At 44.4% G+C, this 12,667-nt stretch overlaps 8 non-coding genes and 1 pseudogene across 8 annotated transcripts; all 9 read left to right on the top strand.

The window, feature by feature from the left end:
- The first annotated feature begins 112 nt into the window (after positions 1-112).
- LOC141232101 (U2 spliceosomal RNA) lies at positions 113-303 on the top strand. The gene has a single exon (XR_012298366.1). It is a non-coding gene; the product is annotated as a U2 spliceosomal RNA (small nuclear RNA).
- A 1,112-nt stretch (positions 304-1,415) lies between these two features.
- Positions 1,416-1,606, top strand: LOC141232100 (U2 spliceosomal RNA). The gene has a single exon (XR_012298365.1). It is a non-coding gene; the product is annotated as a U2 spliceosomal RNA (small nuclear RNA).
- Positions 1,607-2,721: 1,115 nt separating this feature from the next.
- LOC141232099 (U2 spliceosomal RNA) lies at positions 2,722-2,912 on the top strand. The gene has a single exon (XR_012298364.1). It is a non-coding gene; the product is annotated as a U2 spliceosomal RNA (small nuclear RNA).
- Positions 2,913-4,027: 1,115 nt separating this feature from the next.
- LOC141232098 (U2 spliceosomal RNA) lies at positions 4,028-4,218 on the top strand. Its single transcript, XR_012298363.1, has one exon. It is a non-coding gene; the product is annotated as a U2 spliceosomal RNA (small nuclear RNA).
- Positions 4,219-5,333: 1,115 nt separating this feature from the next.
- Positions 5,334-5,524, top strand: LOC141232097 (U2 spliceosomal RNA). Its single transcript, XR_012298362.1, has one exon. It is a non-coding gene; the product is annotated as a U2 spliceosomal RNA (small nuclear RNA).
- Positions 5,525-6,648: 1,124 nt separating this feature from the next.
- LOC141232096 (U2 spliceosomal RNA) lies at positions 6,649-6,839 on the top strand. The gene has a single exon (XR_012298361.1). It is a non-coding gene; the product is annotated as a U2 spliceosomal RNA (small nuclear RNA).
- A 1,115-nt stretch (positions 6,840-7,954) lies between these two features.
- On the top strand, positions 7,955-8,145 carry LOC141232095 (U2 spliceosomal RNA). Its single transcript, XR_012298360.1, has one exon. It is a non-coding gene; the product is annotated as a U2 spliceosomal RNA (small nuclear RNA).
- A 1,115-nt stretch (positions 8,146-9,260) lies between these two features.
- Positions 9,261-9,451, top strand: LOC141232094 (U2 spliceosomal RNA). The gene has a single exon (XR_012298359.1). It is a non-coding gene; the product is annotated as a U2 spliceosomal RNA (small nuclear RNA).
- A 1,115-nt stretch (positions 9,452-10,566) lies between these two features.
- Positions 10,567-10,683, top strand: LOC141231820 (U2 spliceosomal RNA; annotated as a pseudogene).
- The last annotated feature ends 1,984 nt before the right edge of the window (positions 10,684-12,667 follow it).

Genomic DNA, 12,667 nt, shown 5'->3' with positions numbered 1-12,667 from the left:
GGGATCTAGAGGTTGACAACATGTCTTCTTAACGGGAGTCCAGGAGCTCATCTCCACAAATGGACTTTTCAGGATCCTTGGGTGGCTCCGTAGTTTGAAACCAATTCTGGTTATCGCTTCTCGGCCTTTTGGCTAAGATCAAGTGTAGTATCTGTTCTTATCAGTTTAATATCTGATACGTCCCCTATCTGGGGACCATATATTAAATGGATTTTTAGAACAGGGAGATGGAAAAAGAGCTTGCTCTGTCCACTCCACGCATTGACCTGGTATTGCAGTATCTCCAGGACCGGTGCACCCCTTCTTTAATGCAGTTTCTAAAATCAGAAAGAATTGAATTCAATGTTTTTTGTTCATTTTGCTTGTTTGTCGGATTTTGGGATGGACTCTTTGGCTTTGCTTTTCTTCTCCTCATTGGATTTTTCATGTTCAAAGTTGCAGAAGCCAGATTACAAGCTCATTTTGGTTCAACTTCAGCAACTGTGCATTGCATTGCCATGTAATGTGATGCAATGCTATCTTTCTAGCTCTCCCTTTTTACTTCCTTTTGGATAAACAGACATATTAGGCAAGCATTTTGGAGCTTTCACCTAAATAACTACAGGTGGTGAGATAAGCTGCACAATATAATTGACCTTTCAGTATATTGTTGCACACACACCATCTATTTAGCAAATGCCCTTGTTATCAACAGCAGCCTTTTAAACTCACCTGAGCTAACAGGTATGTGCGCTGGTTACTCTGCTGCGCTTAAAATTTCTTTTTTGGTTTGCTACAATGCCTTTTCTGAAACGTTGTCTCCTTCTGCTGGAACACTGACTTCTTTCATTTAATGCCTGCAGACTATAAAAGAGAACCCAACCCAAAAAGTTTGGTTGATTAGTCTGTGGCATTCTGTTAAACTGTTGCTTATGGCGGTCTCTGTGAGCTTCTCAGTGACATTCAGCCAGCCAGGTATCCTGCCTGCAGTAGATGGAATGTGGCAATGGAACGCTGGCTGCGCGTGTCATAATAGGCTCTGAGCCTTTATATACCTGTGCACAGCAGCAGCCACCTTCAGTCTGCTGCTGGACAGCCAGCAGCAGCAGCAGGAGAGGTATGTAATCAGGAGCCCTCCTGCTAAGGGTAGACAGCTGCTCGTTCCACCCCACCCCCCGCCTTAATTGGTTCTCCTCCCTTCCAATGGTGTTGAAGCGGGTGGGAACAGCAGGGGGTGAAGGTGCTGTGTTTAAAGAGGTGGAGTTATGCAGATCTAAAACGCGTGGATTGCAGCAGCAGCAAGCCGAAAAGTGCAGGCATGTAAGGGATCTAGAGGTTGACAACATGTCTTCTTAACGGGAGTCCAGGAGCTCATCTCCACAAATGGACTTTTCAGGATCCTTGGGTGGCTCCGTAGTTTGAAACCAATTCTGGTTATCGCTTCTCGGCCTTTTGGCTAAGATCAAGTGTAGTATCTGTTCTTATCAGTTTAATATCTGATACGTCCCCTATCTGGGGACCATATATTAAATGGATTTTTAGAACAGGGAGATGGAAAAAGAGCTTGCTCTGTCCACTCCACGCATTGACCTGGTATTGCAGTATCTCCAGGACCGGTGCACCCCTTCTTTAATGCAGTTTCTAAAATCAGAAAGAATTGAATTCAATGTTTTTTGTTCATTTTGCTTGTTTGTCGGATTTTGGGATGGACTCTTTGGCTTTGCTTTTCTTCTCCTCATTGGATTTTTCATGTTCAAAGTTGCAGAAGCCAGATTACAAGCTCATTTTGGTTCAACTTCAGCAACTGTGCATTGCATTGCCATGTAATGTGATGCAATGCTATCTTTCTAGCTCTCCCTTTTTACTTCCTTTTGGATAAACAGACATATTAGGCAAGCATTTTGGAGCTTTCACCTAAATAACTACAGGTGGTGAGATAAGCTGCACAATATAATTGACCTTTCAGTATATTGTTGCACACACACCATCTATTTAGCAAATGCCCTTGTTATCAACAGCAGCCTTTTAAACTCACCTGAGCTAACAGGTATGTGCGCTGGTTACTCTGCTGCGCTTAAAATTTCTTTTTTGGTTTGCTACAATGCCTTTTCTGAAACGTTGTCTCCTTCTGCTGGAACACTGACTTCTTTCATTTAATGCCTGCAGACTATAAAAGAGAACCCAACCCAAAAAGTTTGGTTGATTAGTCTGTGGCATTCTGTTAAACTGTTGCTTATGGCGGTCTCTGTGAGCTTCTCAGCGACATTCAGCCAGCCAGGTATCCTGCCTGCAGTAGATGGAATGTGGCAATGGAACGCTGGCTGCGCGTGTCATAATAGGCTCTGAGCCTTTATATACCTGTGCACAGCAGCAGCCACCTTCAGTCTGCTGCTGGACAGCCAGCAGCAGCAGCAGCAGGAGAGGTATGTAATCAGGAGCCCTCCTGCTAAGGGTAGACAGCTGCTCGTTCCACCCCACCCCCCACCTTAATTGGTTCTCCTCCCTTCCAACGGTGTTGAGGCGGGTGGGAACAGCAGGGGGTGAAGGTGCTGTGTTTAAAGAGGTGGAGTTATGCAGATCTAAAACGCGTGGATTGCAGCAGCAGCAAGCCGAAAAGTGCAGGCATGTAAGGGATCTAGAGGTTGACAACATGTCTTCTTAACGGGAGTCCAGGAGCTCATCTCCACAAATGGTCTTTTCAGGATTCTTGGGTGGCTCCGTAGTTTGAAACCAATTCTGGTTATCGCTTCTCGGCCTTTTGGCTAAGATCAAGTGTAGTATCTGTTCTTATCAGTTTAATATCTGATACGTCCCCTATCTGGGGACCATATATTAAATGGATTTTTAGAACAGGGAGATGGAAAAAGAGCTTGCTCTGTCCACTCCACGCATTGACCTGGTATTGCAGTATCTCCAGGACCGGTGCACCCCTTCTTTAATGCAGTTTCTAAAATCAGAAAGAATTGAATTCAATGTTTTTTGTTCATTTTGCTTGTTTGTCGGATTTTGGGATGGACTCTTTGGCTTTGCTTTTCTTCTCCTCATTGGATTTTTCATGTTCAAAGTTGCAGAAGCCAGATTACAAGCTCATTTTGGTTCAACTTCAGCAACTGTGCATTGCATTGCCATGTAATGTGATGCAATGCTATCTTTCTAGCTCTCCCTTTTTACTTCCTTTTGGATAAACAGACATATTAGGCAAGCATTTTGGAGCTTTCACCTAAATAACTACAGGTGGTGAGATAAGCTGCACAATATAATTGACCTTTCAGTATATTGTTGCACACACACCATCTATTTAGCAAATGCCCTTGTTATCAACAGCAGCCTTTTAAACTCACCTGAGCTAACAGGTATGTGCGCTGGTTACTCTGCTGCGCTTAAAATTTCTTTTTTGGTTTGCTACAATGCCTTTTCTGAAACGTTGTCTCCTTCTGCTGGAACACTGACTTCTTTCATTTAATGCCTGCAGACTATAAAAGAGAACCCAACCCAAAAAGTTTGGTTGATTAGTCTGTGGCATTCTGTTAAACTGTTGCTTATGGCGGTCTCTGTGAGCTTCTCAGCGACATTCAGCCAGCCAGGTATCCTGCCTGCAGTAGATGGAATGTGGCAATGGAACGCTGGCTGCGCGTGTCATAATAGGCTCTGAGCCTTTATATACCTGTGCACAGCAGCAGTCACCTTCAGTCTGCTGCTGGACAGCCAGCAGCAGCAGCAGCAGGAGAGGTATGTAATCAGGAGCCCTCCTGCTAAGGGTAGACAGCTGCTCGTTCCACCCCACCCCCCGCCTTAATTGGTTCTCCTCCCTTCCAACGGTGTTGAGGCGGGTGGGAACAGCAGGGGGTGAAGGTGCTGTGTTTAAAGAGGTGGAGTTATGCAGATCTAAAACGCGTGGATTGCAGCAGCAGCAAGCCGAAAAGTGCAGGCATGTAAGGGATCTAGAGGTTGACAACATGTCTTCTTAACGGGAGTCCAGGAGCTCATCTCCACAAATGGACTTTTCAGGATCCTTGGGTGGCTCCGTAGTTTGAAACCAATTCTGGTTATCGCTTCTCGGCCTTTTGGCTAAGATCAAGTGTAGTATCTGTTCTTATCAGTTTAATATCTGATACGTCCCCTATCTGGGGACCATATATTAAATGGATTTTTAGAACAGGGAGATGGAAAAAGAGCTTGCTCTGTCCACTCCACGCATTGACCTGGTATTGCAGTATCTCCAGGACCGGTGCACCCCTTCTTTAATGCAGTTTCTAAAATCAGAAAGAATTGAATTCAATGTTTTTTGTTCATTTTGCTTGTTTGTCGGATTTTGGGATGGACTCTTTGGCTTTGCTTTTCTTCTCCTCATTGGATTTTTCATGTTCAAAGTTGCAGAAGCCAGATTACAAGCTCATTTTGGTTCAACTTCAGCAACTGTGCATTGCATTGCCATGTAATGTGATGCAATGCTATCTTTCTAGCTCTCCCTTTTTACTTCCTTTTGGATAAACAGACATATTAGGCAAGCATTTTGGAGCTTTCACCTAAATAACTACAGGTGGTGAGATAAGCTGCACAATATAATTGACCTTTCAGTATATTGTTGCACACACACCATCTATTTAGCAAATGCCCTTGTTATCAACAGCAGCCTTTTAAACTCACCTGAGCTAACAGGTATGTGCGCTGGTTACTCTGCTGCGCTTAAAATTTCTTTTTTGGTTTGCTACAATGCCTTTTCTGAAACGTTGTCTCCTTCTGCTGGAACACTGACTTCTTTCATTTAATGCCTGCAGACTATAAAAGAGAACCCAACCCAAAAAGTTTGGTTGATTAGTCTGTGGCATTCTGTTAAACTGTTGCTTATGGCGGTCTCTGTGAGCTTCTCAGCGACATTCAGCCAGCCAGGTATCCTGCCTGCAGTAGATGGAATGTGGCAATGGAACGCTGGCTGCGCGTGTCATAATAGGCTCTGAGCCTTTATATACCTGTGCACAGCAGCAGCCACCTTCAGTCTGCTGCTGGACAGCCAGCAGCAGCAGCAGCAGGAGAGGTATGTAATCAGGAGCCCTCCTGCTAAGGGTAGACAGCTGCTCGTTCCACCCCACCCCCCGCCTTAATTGGTTCTCCTCCCTTCCAACGGTGTTGAGGCGGGTGGGAACAGCAGGGGGTGAAGGTGCTGTGTTTAAAGAGGTGGAGTTATGCAGATCTAAAACGCGTGGATTGCAGCAGCAGCAAGCCGAAAAGTGCAGGCATGTAAGGGATCTAGAGGTTGACAACATGTCTTCTTAACGGGAGTCCAGGAGCTCATCTCCACAAATGGACTTTTCAGGATCCTTGGGTGGCTCCGTAGTTTGAAACCAATTCTGGTTATCGCTTCTCGGCCTTTTGGCTAAGATCAAGTGTAGTATCTGTTCTTATCAGTTTAATATCTGATACGTCCCCTATCTGGGGACCATATATTAAATGGATTTTTAGAACAGGGAGATGGAAAAAGAGCTTGCTCTGTCCACTCCACGCATTGACCTGGTATTGCAGTATCTCCAGGACCGGTGCACCCCTTCTTTAATGCAGTTTCTAAAATCAGAAAGAATTGAATTCAATGTTTTTTGTTCATTTTGCTTGTTTGTCGGATTTTGGGATGGACTCTTTGGCTTTGCTTTTCTTCTCCTCATTGGATTTTTCATGTTCAAAGTTGCAGAAGCCAGATTACAAGCTCATTTTGGTTCAACTTCAGCAACTGTGCATTGCATTGCCATGTAATGTGATGCAATGCTATCTTTCTAGCTCTCCCTTTTTACTTCCTTTTGGATAAACAGACATATTAGGCAAGCATTTTGGAGCTTTCACCTAAATAACTACAGGTGGTGAGATAAGCTGCACAATATAATTGACCTTTCAGTATATTGTTGCACACACACCATCTATTTAGCAAATGCCCTTGTTATCAACAGCAGCCTTTTAAACTCACCTGAGCTAACAGGTATGTGCGCTGGTTACTCTGCTGCGCTTAAAATTTCTTTTTTGGTTTGCTACAATGCCTTTTCTGAAACGTTGTCTCCTTCTGCTGGAACACTGACTTCTTTCATTTAATGCCTGCAGACTATAAAAGAGAACCCAACCCAAAAAGTTTGGTTGATTAGTCTGTGGCATTCTGTTAAACTGTTGCTTATGGCGGTCTCTGTGAGCTTCTCAGTGACATTCAGCCAGCCAGGTATCCTGCCTGCAGTAGATGGAATGTGGCAATGGAACGCTGGCTGCGCGTGTCATAATAGGCTCTGAGCCTTTATATACCTGTGCACAGCAGCAGCCACCTTCAGTCTGCTGCTGGACAGCCAGCAGCAGCAGCAGCAGCAGCAGCAGGAGAGGTATGTAATCAGGAGCCCTCCTGCTAAGGGTAGACAGCTGCTCGTTCCACCCCACCCCCCGCCTTAATTGGTTCTCCTCCCTTCCAATGGTGTTGAAGCGGGTGGGAACAGCAGGGGGTGAAGGTGCTGTGTTTAAAGAGGTGGAGTTATGCAGATCTAAAACGCGTGGATTGCAGCAGCAGCAAGCCGAAAAGTGCAGGCATGTAAGGGATCTAGAGGTTGACAACATGTCTTCTTAACGGGAGTCCAGGAGCTCATCTCCACAAATGGACTTTTCAGGATCCTTGGGTGGCTCCGTAGTTTGAAACCAATTCTGGTTATCGCTTCTCGGCCTTTTGGCTAAGATCAAGTGTAGTATCTGTTCTTATCAGTTTAATATCTGATACGTCCCCTATCTGGGGACCATATATTAAATGGATTTTTAGAACAGGGAGATGGAAAAAGAGCTTGCTCTGTCCACTCCACGCATTGACCTGGTATTGCAGTATCTCCAGGACCGGTGCACCCCTTCTTTAATGCAGTTTCTAAAATCAGAAAGAATTGAATTCAATGTTTTTTGTTCATTTTGCTTGTTTGTCGGATTTTGGGATGGACTCTTTGGCTTTGCTTTTCTTCTCCTCATTGGATTTTTCATGTTCAAAGTTGCAGAAGCCAGATTACAAGCTCATTTTGGTTCAACTTCAGCAACTGTGCATTGCATTGCCATGTAATGTGATGCAATGCTATCTTTCTAGCTCTCCCTTTTTACTTCCTTTTGGATAAACAGACATATTAGGCAAGCATTTTGGAGCTTTCACCTAAATAACTACAGGTGGTGAGATAAGCTGCACAATATAATTGACCTTTCAGTATATTGTTGCACACACACCATCTATTTAGCAAATGCCCTTGTTATCAACAGCAGCCTTTTAAACTCACCTGAGCTAACAGGTATGTGCGCTGGTTACTCTGCTGCGCTTAAAATTTCTTTTTTGGTTTGCTACAATGCCTTTTCTGAAACGTTGTCTCCTTCTGCTGGAACACTGACTTCTTTCATTTAATGCCTGCAGACTATAAAAGAGAACCCAACCCAAAAAGTTTGGTTGATTAGTCTGTGGCATTCTGTTAAACTGTTGCTTATGGCGGTCTCTGTGAGCTTCTCAGCGACATTCAGCCAGCCAGGTATCCTGCCTGCAGTAGATGGAATGTGGCAATGGAACGCTGGCTGCGCGTGTCATAATAGGCTCTGAGCCTTTATATACCTGTGCACAGCAGCAGCCACCTTCAGTCTGCTGCTGGACAGCCAGCAGCAGCAGCAGCAGGAGAGGTATGTAATCAGGAGCCCTCCTGCTAAGGGTAGACAGCTGCTCGTTCCACCCCACCCCCCGCCTTAATTGGTTCTCCTCCCTTCCAACGGTGTTGAGGCGGGTGGGAACAGCAGGGGGTGAAGGTGCTGTGTTTAAAGAGGTGGAGTTATGCAGATCTAAAACGCGTGGATTGCAGCAGCAGCAAGCCGAAAAGTGCAGGCATGTAAGGGATCTAGAGGTTGACAACATGTCTTCTTAACGGGAGTCCAGGAGCTCATCTCCACAAATGGTCTTTTCAGGATTCTTGGGTGGCTCCGTAGTTTGAAACCAATTCTGGTTATCGCTTCTCGGCCTTTTGGCTAAGATCAAGTGTAGTATCTGTTCTTATCAGTTTAATATCTGATACGTCCCCTATCTGGGGACCATATATTAAATGGATTTTTAGAACAGGGAGATGGAAAAAGAGCTTGCTCTGTCCACTCCACGCATTGACCTGGTATTGCAGTATCTCCAGGACCGGTGCACCCCTTCTTTAATGCAGTTTCTAAAATCAGAAAGAATTGAATTCAATGTTTTTTGTTCATTTTGCTTGTTTGTCGGATTTTGGGATGGACTCTTTGGCTTTGCTTTTCTTCTCCTCATTGGATTTTTCATGTTCAAAGTTGCAGAAGCCAGATTACAAGCTCATTTTGGTTCAACTTCAGCAACTGTGCATTGCATTGCCATGTAATGTGATGCAATGCTATCTTTCTAGCTCTCCCTTTTTACTTCCTTTTGGATAAACAGACATATTAGGCAAGCATTTTGGAGCTTTCACCTAAATAACTACAGGTGGTGAGATAAGCTGCACAATATAATTGACCTTTCAGTATATTGTTGCACACACACCATCTATTTAGCAAATGCCCTTGTTATCAACAGCAGCCTTTTAAACTCACCTGAGCTAACAGGTATGTGCGCTGGTTACTCTGCTGCGCTTAAAATTTCTTTTTTGGTTTGCTACAATGCCTTTTCTGAAACGTTGTCTCCTTCTGCTGGAACACTGACTTCTTTCATTTAATGCCTGCAGACTATAAAAGAGAACCCAACCCAAAAAGTTTGGTTGATTAGTCTGTGGCATTCTGTTAAACTGTTGCTTATGGCGGTCTCTGTGAGCTTCTCAGCGACATTCAGCCAGCCAGGTATCCTGCCTGCAGTAGATGGAATGTGGCAATGGAACGCTGGCTGCGCGTGTCATAATAGGCTCTGAGCCTTTATATACCTGTGCACAGCAGCAGTCACCTTCAGTCTGCTGCTGGACAGCCAGCAGCAGCAGCAGCAGGAGAGGTATGTAATCAGGAGCCCTCCTGCTAAGGGTAGACAGCTGCTCGTTCCACCCCACCCCCCGCCTTAATTGGTTCTCCTCCCTTCCAACGGTGTTGAGGCGGGTGGGAACAGCAGGGGGTGAAGGTGCTGTGTTTAAAGAGGTGGAGTTATGCAGATCTAAAACGCGTGGATTGCAGCAGCAGCAAGCCGAAAAGTGCAGGCATGTAAGGGATCTAGAGGTTGACAACATGTCTTCTTAACGGGAGTCCAGGAGCTCATCTCCACAAATGGACTTTTCAGGATCCTTGGGTGGCTCCGTAGTTTGAAACCAATTCTGGTTATCGCTTCTCGGCCTTTTGGCTAAGATCAAGTGTAGTATCTGTTCTTATCAGTTTAATATCTGATACGTCCCCTATCTGGGGACCATATATTAAATGGATTTTTAGAACAGGGAGATGGAAAAAGAGCTTGCTCTGTCCACTCCACGCATTGACCTGGTATTGCAGTATCTCCAGGACCGGTGCACCCCTTCTTTAATGCAGTTTCTAAAATCAGAAAGAATTGAATTCAATGTTTTTTGTTCATTTTGCTTGTTTGTCGGATTTTGGGATGGACTCTTTGGCTTTGCTTTTCTTCTCCTCATTGGATTTTTCATGTTCAAAGTTGCAGAAGCCAGATTACAAGCTCATTTTGGTTCAACTTCAGCAACTGTGCATTGCATTGCCATGTAATGTGATGCAATGCTATCTTTCTAGCTCTCCCTTTTTACTTCCTTTTGGATAAACAGACATATTAGGCAAGCATTTTGGAGCTTTCACCTAAATAACTACAGGTGGTGAGATAAGCTGCACAATATAATTGACCTTTCAGTATATTGTTGCACACACACCATCTATTTAGCAAATGCCCTTGTTATCAACAGCAGCCTTTTAAACTCACCTGAGCTAACAGGTATGTGCGCTGGTTACTCTACTGCGCTTAAAATTTCTTTTTTGGTTTGCTACAATGCCTTTTCTGAAACGTTGTCTCCTTCTGCTGGAACACTGACTTCTTTCATTTAATGCCTGCAGACTATAAAAGAGAACCCAACCCAAAAAGTTTGGTTGATTAGTCTGTGGCATTCTGTTAAACTGTTGCTTATGGCGGTCTCTGTGAGCTTCTCAGCGACATTCAGCCAGCCAGGTATCCTGCCTGCAGTAGATGGAATGTGGCAATGGAACGCTGGCTGCGCGTGTCATAATAGGCTCTGAGCCTTTATATACCTGTGCACAGCAGCAGTCACCTTCAGTCTGCTGCTGGACAGCCAGCAGCAGCAGCAGCAGGAGAGGTATGTAATCAGGAGCCCTCCTGCTAAGGGTAGACAGCTGCTCGTTCCACCCCACCCCCCGCCTTAATTGGTTCTCCTCCCTTCCAACGGTGTTGAGGCGGGTGGGAACAGCAGGGGGTGAAGGTGCTGTGTTTAAAGAGGTGGAGTTATGCAGATCTAAAACGCGTGGATTGCAGCAGCAGCAAGCCGAAAAGTGCAGGCATGTAAGGGATCTAGATGTTGACAACATGTCTTCTTAACGGGAGTCCAGGAGCTCATCTCCACAAATGGACTTTTCAGGATCCTTGGGTGGCTCCGTAGTTTGAAACCAATTCTGGTTATCGCTTCTCGGCCTTTTGGCTAAGATCAAGTGTAGTATCTGTTCTTATCAGTTTAATATCTGATACGTCCCCTATCTGGGGACCATATATTAAATGGATTTTTTATTAGAACCTTGCTGTTAGGTTTTTTTCCTTTGCTGGTCACATGACCTTGTTGGCCTATTTAATCCTGCTCCGCCCTTCTGGCTTTGCTGGACTTCATTGTATATCTACTTTCTAGCTAGCCTGTGCTCTGTATCTAACTCTGTTAGTTTGCTTGGTCTACGGACCTCTATGTTCTATCTATTTTGTTTGTTCGTCTGTCTGCTACTATTTCTGTTAGGAGGTGTCCCATATTCCTCCCAGTCCTTAGTACTTGTAGGGATTCCCTCCCCAAATCTATAGGTCTCCGTACAGACTAGATTAGGACTTTAGCAGGTCTGATCGCAGGATCAGGTTCCCTGTTACATCGTAGGGATTCAGTTGAGTCTTATAGTAGGGACAGATCTCCTCTCTTTCCTTAGCTTTGGTAGCAGAACATAACAGTAAGTCCAGCCTGTAAATTCTCTAAGGAAAGATTTTTTTTGTTCCATCATGGTGTCGGTTCAGGATTTGGCTAAACACCTGCAGGGACTCTCTCTGGAAGTGGCCGAGCTCCGTCAGCACGTGAGTAACTGTCCTGGAGCATATTTCTTGGAGCCTAAGGTATGTTTGCCGGATTTATTTTTTGGTGAACATCGAGAATTTTTTTCATTTAAAAATGCTTGCTTATTGTATTTTCGTTTGAGACCCAAGTCCTCTGGGGATGAATCCCAGCGCGTAGGGTTCATAATGTCACTTTTGCGCAAAGAGCCTCAGGAGTGGGCCTTTTCTTTGCAACCTAGTGATACATGCTTCAGATCAGTGGATAGTTTTTTTTCTGCTTTAGGACTATTATATGATGATCCTGACCGTGTGGCATCAGCTGAGACTGAGTTGAGACGTTTAAAACAAGGATCAGGTAATATGGAAAAATATTGTACACATTTTCGTCGTTGGTCCACTCAAACAGGGTGGAACGATTCTGCTCTGAAAAGTCTATTTCTTGCTGGGCTCAGTGAAAAGGTTAAAGACCTGCTAATTGCTTATCCTACACCTGAGGATTTGCAACAGGCTATGCAATTAGCTATACGGGTGGATAGAAGACTGCGTGCTAGGGTTAATGAGAGCAAATCCTCTGCTATGTCAGTTTCTGGTTATGATAATGTGTGTACTAACAGTGGTGAACCGATGGAGATTGGATCGGTGGCACCTCGCTCTCAAGAAAAACACCGTCGTTTTTCAGAAGGCTTGTGTTTCTATTGCGGGAAATCTGGTCATTTGATTAAAGGCTGTGAGCTTCGTATGAAGAAAGAAAAAAAAATGGTCAGTCACGCCCGTATTGCCTGTTTAAATTCCAAGGGTATATTTTTAGCTGCTTCCACGATTGCTCAGGAAAAATTAATGGAATTTCGGGTGTTTGTTGATTGCGGGTCTACACTGAATGTTATTGATGGGGGATTCGTGGAAAAACTCAATTTAAAACCTGAACCTTTATCATCCCCCATTGCTGTGGTTTCTGTGGATGGCTCCCCTTTGAAGAATATTACTCTCAAGGTCAGTGAATTTCCTCTCACTATTAATGGTGTTCACCATGAGAAATTGGATTTGGTAGTGTTGAATAACTTGCCTTCTCCAGTAATATTGGGTTTGCCCTGGTTAAAATTGCACAATCCTGTACTGGATTGGTCTACCAGTGAAATTAAATCCTGGAGCCATAAATGTTATGACAAGTGTTGTAACGGGCGTATTGCAGCTTTGGATAGGGGAGAATTGCCTGTTCCTATTCAGGATTTTTGGAGAGTTTTTTCTGAGAAAGAATCGCAGGTTTTGCCTCCCCATAGAGACTATGATTGTTCTATTGAATTTGTCCCTGGAGCGACTCTTCCTAAAAGTCGTTTATTTAACCTTACTATTCCTGAGAGGAAGGCTTTGGAGGAATACATACAGACAAGTTTGGCCGCCGGTCACATTAGGCCCTCTAAGTCTCCTGTGGCGGTTGGATTTTTTTTTGTAAAAAAAAAGGACGGCGGTTTACGTCCT

This window comes from Phyllobates terribilis, unplaced genomic scaffold (genome assembly GCF_046119375.1).
Source record: "Phyllobates terribilis strain yellow unplaced genomic scaffold, ASM4611937v1 Scaffold_538__1_contigs__length_1162401, whole genome shotgun sequence".
Classification (NCBI taxonomy): domain Eukaryota; kingdom Metazoa; phylum Chordata; class Amphibia; order Anura; family Dendrobatidae; genus Phyllobates; species Phyllobates terribilis.
The sequence above is the reverse complement of the archived record's forward strand: the minus strand, read 5'-3'. Positions and strand labels throughout refer to the sequence as shown.